The sequence below is a fragment of the Protopterus annectens genome, chromosome 7.part0 (assembly GCF_019279795.1).
Source record: "Protopterus annectens isolate FY-2018-M chromosome 7.part0, PAN1.0, whole genome shotgun sequence".
NCBI lineage: Eukaryota > Metazoa > Chordata > Ceratodontiformes > Protopteridae > Protopterus > Protopterus annectens.
Window position 1 is genome coordinate 1,507,988,361 of NC_056739.1, and position 16,863 is coordinate 1,508,005,223.

Consider the following 16,863-nt stretch of genomic DNA (forward strand, 5'->3'; position numbering starts at 1 on the left):
GATGTTTGTAGAGTACTGAGGTCTGTGTAGTGATGGTGAATGTCGGCAGTGTATGTATTGTTAATATGTACTTTAGCCTGTGTACAGACTGTGGTAGATGTCATTGTTCTAGCTCCCCTTCTATCTGATGTTACATGCTGCCCCACTGTACCATTTTGCCGTATATGTTAGTAGGGCCATACACACACATGTCCCATACCACAGACAGCCATCAGACCAAACTGTGTAGCAGCCCAGTATATGTAGTGTCATTCTGTGAGTGGCACATACGAGGATGGTGTCGAACAGATTGTCCATATACTGTAATATTATGCTAGCTTACCATATGTGGCTGTGGCTGTGTTCACATTGGTTGTGGTTATGCACTTTCACACAGGTGTATCTTACCCTGTGCTGTGACATGGCTGTTGAGCCTGCTATATATGCAGGTACATGTGCATTCCCCCATAAGAGATGTAGGCCAGTGTTGAGCCAGTCTGCCTGTATGCTGCACAGTGCATTGTTACATGCCTAGCAGCTTAGTGTACTTACCCAGTGAGATGTCATGTGCAGATACTTGCCAGATGTACTGCTGCTGAGCCTCCCTTAAAAGTCATGTATGTCAGACAGGGCAGTGGGATGCTGTACAGATGTATGTCAATATCTAGTGGGTAGTATGTATCCATGGCACCCCTGTACCAGCAGTGATTATGTGTCAGGCCAGACAGGAGTGTGTGAATCCAAAACTTATGGTGACAAATGTATACCAGTCATTATGTGTTATATCCATCTACATGGCTGTCTACATCCATATTGTCAGGCCTGGTACACATGTTGTGCACTAAGGGATTATGTGTATACCTCTGGACTGTACAGGGTGTGTCTGAAGTTTCACATATATTGGCCAATATCTCTGCTGCACTCCACAGTGGCATTACATGCTAGCGGCGGTACTTTACAATGATTTCCTTAGGATGTCTGTCAGTAGCCAATGGCACACATGTTATAAGCAGATGTCACCTTCCACACACACCATGTCTGTGAAGACAATCCCAATGACAGTAGCAATAGTCTAGTAATATACCTGCTATACATACCTGACATCCCTTGCACTACGACTTTGGAACTATAGGGACTGGGGTAGGCCTACACTCCATCTCCAGGACATATGGTGGAAATATATGTACATATACTTATCCAGGTAGCCATATATATATAATTACACATGTGTACTACTTCCAATTATCACTGTCATGGCAACCACCCACAATAAATCCCTATAGCATGTGGGCATGGTCCCTTTACATTTCCTGTGTGATAGATATCCTTCCTGTGTGTGGGTATCAGTGTTACAGACACCAGGTAGAAATACCTCTTGCAGGAGAACCTGCACACTCAGAGTGGCCACATATTTGTAGGTGGATCAGGAACTACAGACTGTGAGCAGAGTTGTGTTATGCTTTGTACAGCACTGGTGTTACAGGGTGTGTGTGTGTGTGTGTGTGTGTGTGTGTGTGTGTGTGTGTGTGTGTGCATACTAGTCTACGTTGGAATGCAGTCTGTCAACATAGCTCACTACTGTGGACCTATCCTCTTGTCGGACAGAGGTATGCCTGTCATGTGATGTCCGTCCACCACACAGGCCCTGTGTCAGATATTACACTGGCAGAGTGTGTGTGTTACGTGCTATCAGTACATGGCTACATCCATTTCTATTTCTAAGCTCAATTCCCTGACTAAGGGTATGTTGCAGACTATCCTGTAACACCAACACCTTGCTTAGTGTATGGCAACAGTGTTCCACATATGTACCTGTGTGCCAGCCTCTGTCCTCCATCTACATACCAAGCTTTGCACATATGACATGCTGTCGGGGGTTGTTCTGTAGTGGGCTGTAAGAATATCACACTGCCATTGCTGCCATTAGTCCACTGCTGTTGTATCCCCCACACATATGGTGGGGCTGGGACCATATATGTGTGGGCGTCACCTACACAATACATGTGTGCCCTTATGCACTCCAGAGGCCAGTGTATGTAACAGTGGTATATGGGCCTGTATTATTGAGTCTAGGTGTGGAGCACTATAAATGACCTAGGCTGTTACAAAATGTGGGGGTATCATGGGTGAGCTGCCACAAGGTATCTGGCTGTACGGTACCGTATACTTCACCTATATTGACATTACTTACATGAATTAGGATACTGCAAGCCTAGTGCCTCCTGCCATACAGACTGTTCTGTTTGTCACTGTGCTTGTGATAGTGTCAGTTATGCCTTGTTATGTACCAGTTACAACTCATTTGATCACAAAACATTTTTACCTCCTACTGAGTTTGTACAGAGTGTAGATAGAGGCTGCTGAAATACACACCACAGTACATACTGTTGATTGTTTGGTATCCTGTGGCACAGTCTGTCTTCACTATTGTACAATTTGAAGTGCTTGGCATGGACAGCAACATTTGTGAACCTTTCCAGACTACTGTATCAGTGTAACCGTTTCACAGTTGCAGTACTCTGTTTATATGGTTGTCAGTATCTGAACAGCTATATGACATGGCATATAGAACTGTTATAGTACACAATTAAAGGATTCCCATTTCTGCAAACCTGTGTGTGGTGTCTTTCCTATAGCTTTAATATGGGTATATGTTGCAGGCAACGATTGACATTTGTATGGTTTGCCCATACAGTGTCCAGTTGTTCAGGTGTTAACTGTAGGCATAGTGGCTGTTCCATATTGTGTGCACCGTCTACATATGTATCTTACTGTACATATATCTGTGTGTGTATGTGTAGTCACATGTATATATCTATCTATCTATTTTATATATATACATATATCTATATATATATATATATATATATATATATATATATATATATATATATGTATAGCTGTATCTGCATATCTGTGCCTGTGTATCTGTATCCTGGGGATGTTGATGGCTTCCACATATTACATGTCCTATGGGAGGCAAACTGTACTTGGTAGTGTATTGCATGGTGCACGTGTTTGGCTGTGGGGGGAATGCCTATTTGTACAAGATGTATAGAGTGTGGGGCCTCTCAGCCCCATTAACGGTGCATGTGGACATATGTGTATTTGTTAATCTGCCATTGCTATCTACAGATATATGGCCATATATACCTATATATATATATATATATATATATATATATATATATATATATCTGCTAACATATATATAACTATGTCTGCATATACCTACATAGATATATATCTGCGTACACATATGTAACGTGCTGTGTATATGTAGACATATAGGTGTAGACACATATATGTGTCGATTTAGGCATATGCATCTATGTATGCGCATATGTAGTGATATATATGTATATATATATATATATATATATATATATATATATATATATGTATATAGAGTTAGAAAAACAATATGTATGTATTTGAATATGTAGTTGATACATTTTATATAGGTATATTTTATATGTCTTTAAATTATGTGATATGTTTTTATTGGGTGGTTTGAATTTTATGATGCTTAAAAGGAAGTGATGTATTTGTATTTTTGAGGTCTGAGGAAACAATTTTATTTGTGAAAGTGCTTACCTTACTATCTGTTGTTCCAATAAATGTATGCTTTTTAACTGGACAGCTTCATTAATTTACCTGCCTTTCTGCTGACACTTGGATTTTGGAATTTCACTTATTTATTTAATTTTTTCATATATATATATATATATATATATATATATATATATATATATATATGTTGTATCTGTTTAGATTTTAATATAGTTACACACAGACATCTGGTGTTGGTGTACATTCTCTGTACTGTTGCATGACAGGACTGGATGATATGTTTCTGAACATATCGAATTTCCGTGTATCTGTCATGGCTTAGTGGTACATCACTTTGTCTAGGGTGTGCGGGGTCCTTGGTTTAAGTCTTGCAAGAGCTGTTTATTTTGTTGCTGGGCATAACATGGCCTGTTGGATACAGAGTGATTAAGGCACTTTAAAGCAGTTATAAGCAGGTTTGAGCGGGTTTGCGCGGAGCTAAGCATTGTCTACACAGGTTAAGCAATTTAGAAGCTGAGTGTATGAAAACATAAGCGAAGGTTAGGAGTGCTTACTGTCGCGCAAACCCACTTAAAACTGCTTTAAAGTGCCTTAATCACTCTGTATCCAATGGGCCGTGTTCTGCCCAGCAACATAATAAACAGCTCCTGTAAGGGTTGAAACCAGGACCCTGCACACCATACACAAAGTGATTTATCACTAAGCCATGGCAGATAAGCATAAGCCATGGCAGATATGCATAATCATGATGTTTTCACATACATATCATCCAGCTCACGTATTCAACACTACAGGGAATGTATTCCACCATGTAGATGTATCTGTGTGTGTATATATATTCATATTTAAATGGCTATAACATATCTATATATGTAGTTATAGCTATAGAAATATACTCACACACACACACACACACACACACACACACACACATATATATATCTATATATATATGGTTCTACCTGACATAGTCGAAACCACACAACACCGACAACCACATCACCGACACCACATATTCGACAGTCCATAAACACGAAACCACACATAACCGACAACGAAATAACCGACGGTACACAAACACGAAACCCCATACACTGCACACACCACAATAACAATTATTAAAAACAAAACACATCCCCATTCCACAAACCACACACACAACACAAGCACACCAAAATCCTTACAAGCCCACACTAAACCTTACCCTAACCCTAAGGTCCGTCACTATCGCACACTTACCTACCCGCTCCTAACCCTAACTCACTTAACCCGCCCTATCGTCCCTAACCCTAACTCACTTAACCCACCCCTATCGCTCCCTAACCCTAACTCACTTAACCCACCCCTATCGCTCCCTAACCCTAACTCACTTAACCCACCCCTATCGTGCCCTAACCCTAACTCACTTAACCCACCCCTATCCCCACAGACCGTCAATCTCCACACTTACCTGCCTCGCACCCTAACGTCCGTCACTACCGCATACTCACACAGCCTTTCCCCATGTCGGCATCCTCGGCGTTGGTGTTGTCATCCGTCGTGTCGGTCTTCTGCATTGTCGATGTTCTGCCACTCGCGATCAAGGCCGGTCTTCTTCGCTTTCGATCTTCTGGAGCTGATTCGATGTCGGTCTTCTGCGCTGTCGACGAAGTCAGGTAGAACCATATATATATATATATATATATATATATATATATATATATATATATATATATGTCAATATATACATATATACATAGATACGCATACATCTATAGATATATATGTAGACATCCATATGTCCACATATATACAGCACTAACAATACATATATGTAAGCATGTATATGGTTTACCTTTCAAAGGGAGAAAATCATGTCTCCGAAAGCTGGAAGCCCGAAAGTATGTTTTCAACATTGCACAATCTTGCAAGAAATGCATCGAATGTGCAATTAACGAATGTCACTATGCATTCGTTCATTGCAGATTCAGCAATTTGGGTGCGGATGGCACTATAGTGGGAATGGGGAAAATTTGCCTTTCCCTACTGTAGTGTGGACTTGGAGTTAGTATATCACAGTAGGGTGGTTGTGGGGGGCCCAGCCCCCCCAGATGGGGGGTGCAGGGGGGCTTACCCCCCTGCATAACAATATGTATTCCAACTTGTAGTTCAAGAATCAGAGAAGCTGCTTTTAGATTGCTGTGTTTTGAACTGTGGTGCAATTAGAAATGACGGATTGGTCCTTTCGGTTTGCAGAAAGGGCTGTTTGAAGAAATGATTGCCTCCCTTTCAAAGGTAAACACATATATATCTATATAGGTATATATGGACATACATCTGTAGATGAAATTGGGAAAATAACCTCAACATATATGTCCACATGCACCATTGATGGGTTTGAGAAACCCAAACAACATACATCTGGCATGGATAGGTATCCCCCCCACAGTCAAACACATCTGGCCTGCAATACACTACCAACCTTAGCAGATCCCATAACCAGGACCCTACACGACAAGGGCAGTACATGTTAACAGTACTCCATCCCACCTGTAGGATGTCAGACTGGCACTACCAACATATCATGCAGTACAGTCAAGTGAAGTGTTATGCTTGGGGAACCCCTTGGGCAGGCGCAGTAAGTAACTGGGATTCCTCATATGATCCAACAGGCCTATACCTGACAATGTATTCACCAATGTTGGCAAGGACGACCACAAATCCACCATGTCAGCTGGGAACTACCACCCATTAACCTGATGGCCCTGGTCTGCAGGGACATGGAACATATCAACAATGAACCCATGGCCAATGTCACTGGTAATCTTAGCACACGGGACCCCGCCAATGTTGGACTTGTCAAAGGCAGATAATAAAACCTGAATCTGGTATACCTCCTTGACGCAATCATAACAGGTGTAGATGAGGATTAGGAGGTGCACAATGCCTATGTAGATCATAGCAGGCTTTTGTACACCATCCCACATGTAGGAATGCGTGTAGATGTTAAGGGATCTACCTCCATTCACAGACTAAGTTTCCACCAGGACTGCTTGGCAAATGCCAACATACCACAGGTGCCATTCCATGGACATACAGTCCTTCACAGGTTATAGATGTGTTAATGCTCTCCTCCACACTGTAGAGGTGTGCAGCACTACTGGGGTTGCTATAACTCACTGGGTGTGTCTGTTGTGGATACATCTGCCATCATTGCAGTTATTGTTGCATCTATCCCCCCATGTAGCTGTCTGTAATACTATACAGTGTATGTTATCAGGTTGATAGTTGTTGTTTACACCATTCACAGTAGTTGAGTGCCTCACACCCTCCTAAGGATAGGGCTATGCCACCGGCATTGGCACACTCATGTTACTGAGGTGAGGATTGGAGTAGAGTGGGGAAAGGGGCATACACCCTGCTGTTAGCATGTTCAATGTCATCTACATTGCAGACTGCATATATAGCAATGTGTGGTTGTGCCTATCCTGTCTTGGTTGGATTACATGGGCAACAGATGTGTTACCTGCACGGGGATATACCTCCATGTGTACAGTCTTGTATTTGTACTGTATCCAAACCAGAGGCTCTGTGTGTTGTACCCAGCCATGTCATGTGTACCACCCACTACAATTACTGGTATCCACTGTAGAAGGCCTGCTGACACCACTACACCCATCAGCCATGTGACACATGGACAAACACAACACAATCAGAATAGATAATGGTGAAAACAATACAACATTGTTAATTACAGCTATAATGCATCATGGCTGCACAGCTACACCTTCCAAGATATTAGCATTTCACTTTACTGCTGACAACATGCTACACAGCATTCCATTGCTACACTGTTGTACAGTCACCCTGTGCATCAGCACCATGTTAGCCTGTCCCTGCATTGATGTTACAGATGACTGGATGTGGCACAGGTATCATCATATGCACAGGGTGTGTTGTTGATTTGCCAGACGCCTAGGCTGAGCCATACAATTGACAACATGTGTGTGTGTGTGTGTGGGGGGGGGCTGAGTACTGTTATGGGCCAATGGTGATGTAGTGTGTGCAGGTATGTAGCTGCCCTAGGTTTGTTGTTTATGTGTGTGTGTCTGCATGCACAGTTACACCATGTGGCTGCCCTATATGGGGATTTGTGAAACATCTACAGACTGTGCCTGGCAGGGTTTGCAGTTCACCATCTCTGGCCATGGACATGGGACCTGTGCCTGGCAGGGGTGCTACATGCAGTACAAAACCAGATTGGGTACTGTCCCCCCAGGTTGACAGATGTCCACTGGATCCAGGTCCCTCCTGGGACTGGCCAGGGCCACGTGCATGTGGTCTGCTATGATGATCTGTGGACAGCACCCCCCCACATTGCTGGGTCTGGTACTGCCACTACTGGAGTGGCTGTGACTAGTGGGACGTCCACGGTGACCTCCAGCTGCTGGTGTTGCTGGCATATGTCCACTTGGCCATCGCAACCATCCCGCCCTGTCCTGATGCATGGACATGACATTGTGAATGAGATCCAATGTTTCACCCCATCATCTATCCATGACCTCAGTGTAATTTTGAATGGCACCTGCTAGGCCACAGATGCTGTCAGTTACAGAGGTGTGATGAGCCCTATGCGCCCTTAGACCCTGTCTGGTGTACTGTTCCATTCATGCCTGTGCCTCCATGACACTCTGGAACATGTGTGTGGTTGATATAGATTTGGCATGTCTGCCAGGGGCATGATGACCAGCAGTGCTCCGACGAGCACCCCTGAACATCTGCCTATGTGGTACCTGACCGGACATCTGGCTATGGCTGCTGTGTCCTGACACACATGCCATAGATACCACACTGCCCTGGCCAATGCCAACCATAGACTGTCCCTCAGCTAAGGCCAATGGTGATGAGGTATGTACAGGCAGTGTGACTGTGTGCGTGGATGGGGTGGATACTTGTGAGATGTCAGTTGGTGGCCCAGCGGCAGCCACTGATGACCCTGTTTGTGCCTCAACACACCTATCCTCATGGTCACTGTCTGTATCAGTGACATCAGATTCCCTGCAGGAGGAACATGTTGTGTATTGATGTGTGATGCTCTCTTATACATGTCATGTATGAGAGGGGGCATGTATTGACATATTTATATATATATATATATATATATATATGTGTGTGTGTGTGTGTGTGTGTGTGTGTGTGTGTGTGTGTGTATACCTATACGTGTCAGTATTATGTATATGTGTGTATGTGTCTGTTTGTGTGTGTGTGTGTATATATATATATATATATATATATATATATATATATATATGGGTCTACCTGAAAACACCAACATGCAAAAACACCGACAACGAGATAACCAACACCACAAAACCGAAAGTTCAAAAACACAAAACTTCACATGCCCGACAAACTACAATCCTGACAATCAACAAAACAAAACAAATACCTTTTCCGTAAAACACACACACAACACAAGCATACTAAAAACCTTACAAACCTACACTAAACCTTGCATACACAACTATCTATGCACTAACCTTAACCCAAACCCTAACGCTAAGGTCCGTCACTATCGCACACTCACCTAACCCGCGCCCTAACCCTAACTCACTTAACCTGCCCCTAACCCTAAAGCCTGTCACTATCACACACATACCTTACCCGCACCCTAAGCCTATCTCACTTAACCTGCCCCTAACCTTAAAGTCTGTCACTATCGCACACTTACCTTACCCACACCCTGACCCTAATGTCCATCACTATCACACTCCTTTGTGGAGTGGGATAATGGTCACTGTGTGTCATTCAGTGGGCACAAAGCCTGAGGTGAAGCTATGATTGAATATGGTACTTAGGTGGGGTGCCAGTTCATTCTGTAGTTCACGTAGTACGCAGCCTGGGATGTTGTCAAGTCCCATGGATGCTGTGTTCTTGGCTTTGGAGAGTGTGGTTTTTACCTGTGTAGCAGTGATTACAGGAACTTTGCATTCTTCCGGTATAGAGATGGATCCTTTAGGGGGTGAGAGGCGGGTAAAGTTAGCACTGAACCTATCTGCCAGGATGCTGGCAATATCATTTGGTTCTGTATATTTAGTGTCATTGTGCTGTAACTCAGAGCAGAGCTGAGTATTGCCATTGAGATGCTTGACATAGCTATAGAATGCTTTGTGGTTGCCTTTAGAATCAGTGGCAATTTTGTTTTCGTAACTAGCTTTGGAGGATTTTATGAGGGATCTCAGCTTCTTACTGAAGCTGACCAGGGAGTTTCTCTAATCATGGGATTTTACTCTTTTTTACAACAGTTTCTTTCTTCTGTTGTAGAGTTTGCTTATGGCAGGGGACCACCAAATTGTCTTTATTTTTTTTGGAGAATAGCATCTTAGTTCTGTTAGGGATAGTATGATCCATGCACTCATGTAAGTGCTTATAAAGTGCATTTGTGTAGGATTCAGCAGTTGTACCTCTATTGTCCATCTGCATGGGTGCCGCAAAGTTTGCCACTTCTGTCTTAAAAAGCATGAAATTGGCTTTGGAGAAATTTTTTACAGTAGTTTCCCTAGTGGGGAGTGGGAATGGGATGTGGATGTCTAGGGTGATTAGCTTGTGGTTGGATCTGACCAATGAGGAATTGACCTTTGGTGTGAAACACTGGTCAGACATGTTGGTAATGACCAGGTCTAGGATATTGCTGCCCCTGGTGGGGGTGTGGATGAGTTGATCCAATGTGCTGGAATTTATGAACTCCAGAAAATGTTGAGCAAAAGAGTTGGAACATGAGTAGTTTTCCCAGTTAATGGTGGGGTAGTTGAAATCAACCATTATTAGGGTGTTGGGTTGTACCCTAATATTTTCCAGTGTATCAAGAAATGAGGAGTGGGAATCCTGGGGCATGGTGGGGGATCTGTAGCAAGCTACAATTTGGATTGTGGTCTTGCCCAGAGTTAGTTGCACTTGGATAATCTCGGATGCATTATGCTGAGCAACTAGCCTGGAGGTGTGGATATCCTTAATGAATATGGACACACCTCCGCCTTTAGTGTTTCAGTCCAGGTTAGGTGGCCGAAAGGTGTGGTATGAATTATAGCCTGGTAATGCAGGGGTGCTCTCTGGAGCCTTGAACCAGGTCTCTGACACTGCACAGATGTCGAAGTTCTCTATTTTAAGGAATGCCTCAAGTGAGTGCATTTTGAGGTTTAGACTTCTAGCATTGAGTAGCAATACCCTCAGATTTTGCTTGCTTGTAGCTGTTATGGTGGTGAATTTGTCATTTAAACCTTACCTAAAAAAGGCACTATAGGGGTGGCAAGAGCCTTAGTCAGTATCCAGAATCCCAAGGGCGACAGGTGCAGGCCATCTCTGGCAAAGCATCGTGGTCTGTCAATGATGTCATCTCAGGCAGACAGATGCTGGATCTCCTTAGAATGACATCAGAAGCTTAGCCAATTGTTGAAGACAATCATTTTGTCCTTGTACTGTAGTATCATTATGGGTGATGACATGATGCTACTCAGGGGTAGGGTCATACCTGCCTGGGCTACAAGATCAGAGAGTTCCTCCATGTCTCTTTTCATGTAGTCCAGGGAGGTATGTCTCAGGTCATTCACACCAACATGGACAATGACAGAGTCATATTTGTACTTGTTGTGGAGTGACTTGAGTGCGTGCTTTATGTGGTGGATCCTGACACCTGACAGGCAGCTGACAGTAACTTTCTCCTTGTTTAGTCTGGTGAGTGGAACATTAGTGTGCCTGACTTTCGAGTCACCTATGACTAGAGTATTGTGTACGTTGTTACGCCTTATGGGGTGTGGTTGAGTGGCACACTGAGTTTGTGGGCTTTGTGTCATTTGGGTTGTGTTAGGGGGTGGAAGTTGCTTGCATTTCTGCTTTGGAGGGCTCTGTTGCTTGGGCAGGTTTTTATTGAGATCCTCCATGAATGTAGCTATGTGTTTTGTGTTTCTACGTGTGTGTTTTGGTGGTGTATGTTTTGAGGGAATATGTGATGAGGGTGGTGTGGTGCAAGTGTTTACCTTCTCCTCTTGCTGTCTAGTCCAGTCTTGGGTGAAGAGAGCTTTGCTTCCAGTTTGGCTATGTAAGTGCATCTCTCACAGGTTGTAGTGTTGGGTGGTAGGAGGAGAGGGTTGTCTGTGTACATGAGGCAATTGCTGCATTGCCCTAAGATGCCTAGATTCATTATTATAATGGACCCAAACCCAAAATTATATTGTTTGATAAACTTTCACAAACAAAATTGTCATATCCTGGAATTTGTACTTCCTAGACATATATTATTAGAATATTTTTGTTAACCAGAGATAAGGTTTCACATGTCAATAAGACATTTTTGTTGTTGTTTGTTTATGGAAATGTTTATAATAATGTAAATGTGTAGGCTTTATTGTATTATTAGCTATATAAATAAGACTGAATATCTGTAAAGATGTGCATACTTACTTTATAAATATCAAAGACAGTTTTCTTCAAGAATATCTAAGGTTTCATCTGATGTCTAGCAACAGTCTGCAAGTCACTTGTTTTTTGAAGTATTATGTACAAATGGAAATATTGTTTATTTTCATAATTATTAACAAACAGCTAGCTAGGTATAATGTTTTATAAATAGATGTTGACAGTGAATGTCTCTGTCTCCCACCATGGTATTTCACACAATACACCTCAATAATACATGTGGCTCACAGCTATGAAAATATGAACTTAAATATGAAAATATGAATAAGTGACAAATTAGTTGATTCATTTCTCTAGTGCAAGACATTTTAGAGTAAAGATCTTAGTGCCATTTTCTTAATAACACTCTGCACGTTATAGTACTGTATATTATTAGCTGATATAAAGGCATGCATATGGAGCATTTCTCCCCGACCCTCCGATGAAAATTGGCTTCGTTCCAAGTTGGACTTTCCCAGTTGATAAATAAATAAATAAATACATAAATAAAATGTGTCACTTGGTTAATGAAGCCAGGCCCAGAAAAGGTCTGGTCACCATAAGGAGCTATAGATATGAAGAAGAAGTATACAAAAATGGTATTAAAGGCTTGAGTGAGGTATACTGCCACTGAGATCTTTGCAACTCTGATTAAGTGGAATGCTTTCAGATGTTGCAACCTTGAAATTAGTATATGCATCCCTCCATTTTGCAGTTTTAGTTCCTCTATGCTAGTTATGATCCTTAAAATTTCAACAGACAATCTGATGCCATTTTCAGATGTAGAATATATGCCTATATTTCACATAGAAGTATGAATGTACTATCTTGTAGTTGAGTCTATAGAAGACCTTTGTATCCCCATGTATATTGCAATGGATTGTGTAATATAATGAATGCTGTATGTGCATGTTACAATGGAAACATATCTTGTATAAAAAGTGTAGGTTTATTGTCACAAGTAAAAAGAAATCCAAAATCACAGCCCACTTGAATTTCTTGTATCTAAAAAATACATATAAAACACTTTACTATATTAATCTAAATATGACATATAACAATGAGAAGCAAAACTTTCAAAACCTGCAGCCAAATTTTATTTTGAAAATAATAGAATGAAGCTGTTATAAAACAAAATAGAACAGTTTACAATATGTGTAAAATATGTCTATACCTCATAAATAATTTTCAAATTGTATTTATTTATTTATTTACTTATTTATTTCACATTTGTTATCCAGGTTAGTCCAGTTGAGCACATACTCATTTTCAGTGGAGACCCAAGGAGAAAAGCTCCAGCAAAATGTACAAAATGTTTCATTATGCAATTTTCACAAAATGTTCACAAAATTGAGTAATAATAACAGGTTATACAATAATCATAAAGTCAAGTAATAGAAAAACATTGAAAGTAACAAGTATAATAAGACTTGTAATATATACATGGAGGACTTGTTACAAATCATGCAATAGAAGGATAATTATTTATTAGGCAAAAATTAGTGAAAATATACCATCATCTGATTTTTTATTTAAGTAAGAGGTGTCACATGCTTAAAGCATAGACTGCAACATGGTGATTCTAGGAAGTGGAGAGAGCGGTATATCCAGAATTAAGTAGGGTCCTGCCAGGGGCATATCCGTGATTTAAAGAGGGAACTTCTTAATTCTTTTTTAAAGCTGATTGTGTTTGGGAGCTACATAAGGAAAAAGGGAGACTGTTCCAGAACTGAGATACTGTGGATTTATATAAAATTTTGCTGATAGTTTTTTTCGGTTTGTGTGTTTGTAGAAGGAATTTATCAGTACTTCTCATTGGGAATGGTGGGGTATGCTAAGTCACAATACTGGGGAGGGATGGACATATAGTGGGTTTCTTGAGTAGAAAGTGAATTCATTAGAGGTGTGTGAGTTTAACATGGTGGTGAAGTTCCATGCAGTGTAGGTTTTTTAGAGCAATACAGTGGTGAGAGGTGTTAGGTAGGTTAGCTGCAGATTTGGCAACTTTGTTGTTAGTCTGTTCAAGTTTAGAAAGGAGAGAGGATTGGAGATTTGTAAGGACTGGAGCTGCATAGAGAAGGGTTGGAAGTAGGCTTGAGCCAATGAGGGTCTACAGTCAGTAGTTAGGAAATTGTGAAAGATTGTTTGAGCTGGTTACTAGATTTAGGGAAAAAGAGGAGACGATTAGGGTTTTTTTTTTTTGATTGATTTTTAGTTAGCCAATTTTTTGCAGAAAGGAAAGATTCTTGTGTGAGAAACTGTAGTTGTGATAGTTTGTCAGTGGTGGCAATAAGTGTGGAATCATCTGTGTATTGTTTTAGGGTAGAATGAGAAGTTGAGGTATAGAGGTCATTGGTGAAGATATTAAAAGGAAGGGGTCCCAGGATGGAGCCCTGGAGAACACATGTATGAATGGGTAGAAGAGTAGAGCAGGAAGACTGCCATCTGACTGATTGTTGTCTGTTTTCTAGATAGCTGGAGAACCATTTGAGGGTGGAAGGAGGTAGATGTAGTCTGCCAGGTTTGGCTAGGAGTAGGGAGTGGGATACCATGTCAAAGGCTTTTGATAGGTTTAAGAATAGGCTTGAGACCAGTTTGTTATTGTTGCAAGCTTCAGCAATAGTGTGAGTGAAAGACAGAAGGGCTGTGGATGTACTATTGTTTGGTTGAAAGCCATGTTGAGTAGGAGTCAGGAGATTATTATGGATAAGAAATTTGAGCATTTGGGAATGTAAACATTTTTCTAGGATTCTTGATGGGGGAAAGGATAGCAATGGGTCTATAGTTGGAAGGATCAGTGGAGTTGCCTCCTTTGTGAAGTGGTATTATAAAGAAAGACTTCCAGATGTTGGGCACAGTGATTTCTGTAATGGATCTATTTATGAGTATAGAGACTGGGTAGGCAATAGGTTTGGCTGCTAGCTTGAGAAAGAGAGGGGGTAGATTGTCAGCAGAAGGGGAACAAGGTTTAAGCTTTTGGAGGCAGGACTTAGTGAAAGAGGTTGAGATGGGTTTGAGAGAGAAGACTGTCTCTTTTGTTTCAGGTTGTGGTGAAGAAGTGGCATGTGCTTTTTTGTTGGTGTTAATTTATTGATGGTGTCAATAAAGAACTGGTTAAGGAGAGAGGTGGTGTCTCTGAGAGACTGGGATAACAGCTAGAGGTTTGAGGTTTTTACAGGGTTAAGGATAGCGTTAATTTTTGTCCACAAGTTTTTGGAGTTGGACTGATGGGTGAATTCAGCTTTATGGTAGAACTTTTTCTTGTCATTGTATATTTGTCTTTTGGTTAGATTCCTAAGTTCTTTGAACAATTGATTGTGAGTAGGGTATTTGGATTTTAGCCATGTTTTCCAGGTGGAATCTCTTTGGTGAATAAGGCTGCAAGCATTTTTTGTAGGCCAGGGGGCATAATTGTATTTTATTTATTTATTTATTTTTTACGAGGGGGTGCTAGGTCATTAAGGATGCTTAGGAATATGTTGTTGAATTTTAGGACTGCTTCATTAAGAGGAAGTGTGTGCAGGCTAGACCAATTGATGGATGCAAGTCTGTCATTGAAAGAAGGATCAAAGGCAGAGAGTTTACAGCAGTATTTAAAGAGATGAGATTTGTTAAGTTGGGATGAATGTCTTTGGATGTAGATGGGTAAATGGTCACTTACTGCATCTGGAACTGAGGATGGGTTATGGTAGAAGTGAGGGTCAGTGGTTAGAATCCAGTCAGGTGTATAACCTGAGTTTGACTACATGTTTAGACAAGTGGGGGTAGTGATTAGTTGTGTAAAGCCAAATAAATTAATGCTTTAGACAGGGGCTTCAGTATTTAGAATATTGCAGTCTATATTTACGTCTCCTAGTATTATAGTTTTATATGATATAGTTTGAGAGATCCAGGATAGTATATTTTTGATAATAAGGATATTTTGCCAGGCAGGATATAGATTGTAGTGACAGCGAGATTTTTATGATTGTTTATGTGGCAATTTAGTAGTAGTATTTCAGCTGGGTGGAAGTATGGAGGAGCAGTAGGGAAAGAGGAAATCTTCAGGTGTTCATAGTAAAGAATTGCAACTCCTCCACCTTTTTTTGTGATTCTGTCTTGATGATAGATATTATAGATATTATACCCAGGGTGTAGAATGTGCGCATTAGTAATATGTGGTTTTACCCAGGTTTCTGATAGTGCTAATATATGGGAGCATAGTGTGAGATCCATGCATATAGTTCAGTAACTTTATTAGACAGACTTTGCATATTATTGGATTAAAAGGTTAAGGCTTTGGGTGAAGCAGTGATGGGGAATTTTTTTGATGTTTTGTGTCCTGGGTTAGAGTGTATCTCACTGGTTTATAAGAGTATTGCCAGAAGGAGTGTGGGTTTGGGAGAAGAGAAGGTATTGATGTAATGTTTCAGTCTGAGTTTAGGAGAGAGAGAGAGGGCAGATAGTTGCAGGAGATTGTATGAAATAAGTGACTGTAAGAGAAATTGAGTAGTGAGGGACAGATAGAATAAGGCAGACTGTTTGTGGACTGAAATAAGGTTGGTGTGGGTTTCTAGTAATTAAGGTTAGTGTGATAAGATGTTATGGAGGTAAGGAGTAGTAGTATTGATGTTAGTAATATGTTGTATATCATGATTAAGAGGGTTATTAAGAAAGAAGTGTGTAATTGTAGAAAAACTGGGAGGAGAAAGAAGTTGGCAGTAGAGTGGTGCAAGTGGGTGTGGGGGGGCTTGGATGTTGGATGTAAAGTTATGTAGTGATTGGTTGATTGTAGGGGAGGAAAAATAGAGGGATAGAGAATAAGTTTGGAGTATGCAGGGGTGGGTGTGAATGGGTGTAGGGTAGGGGAGTGGAGTGAGCCCAAGAAAAGTGAAGGCAAAT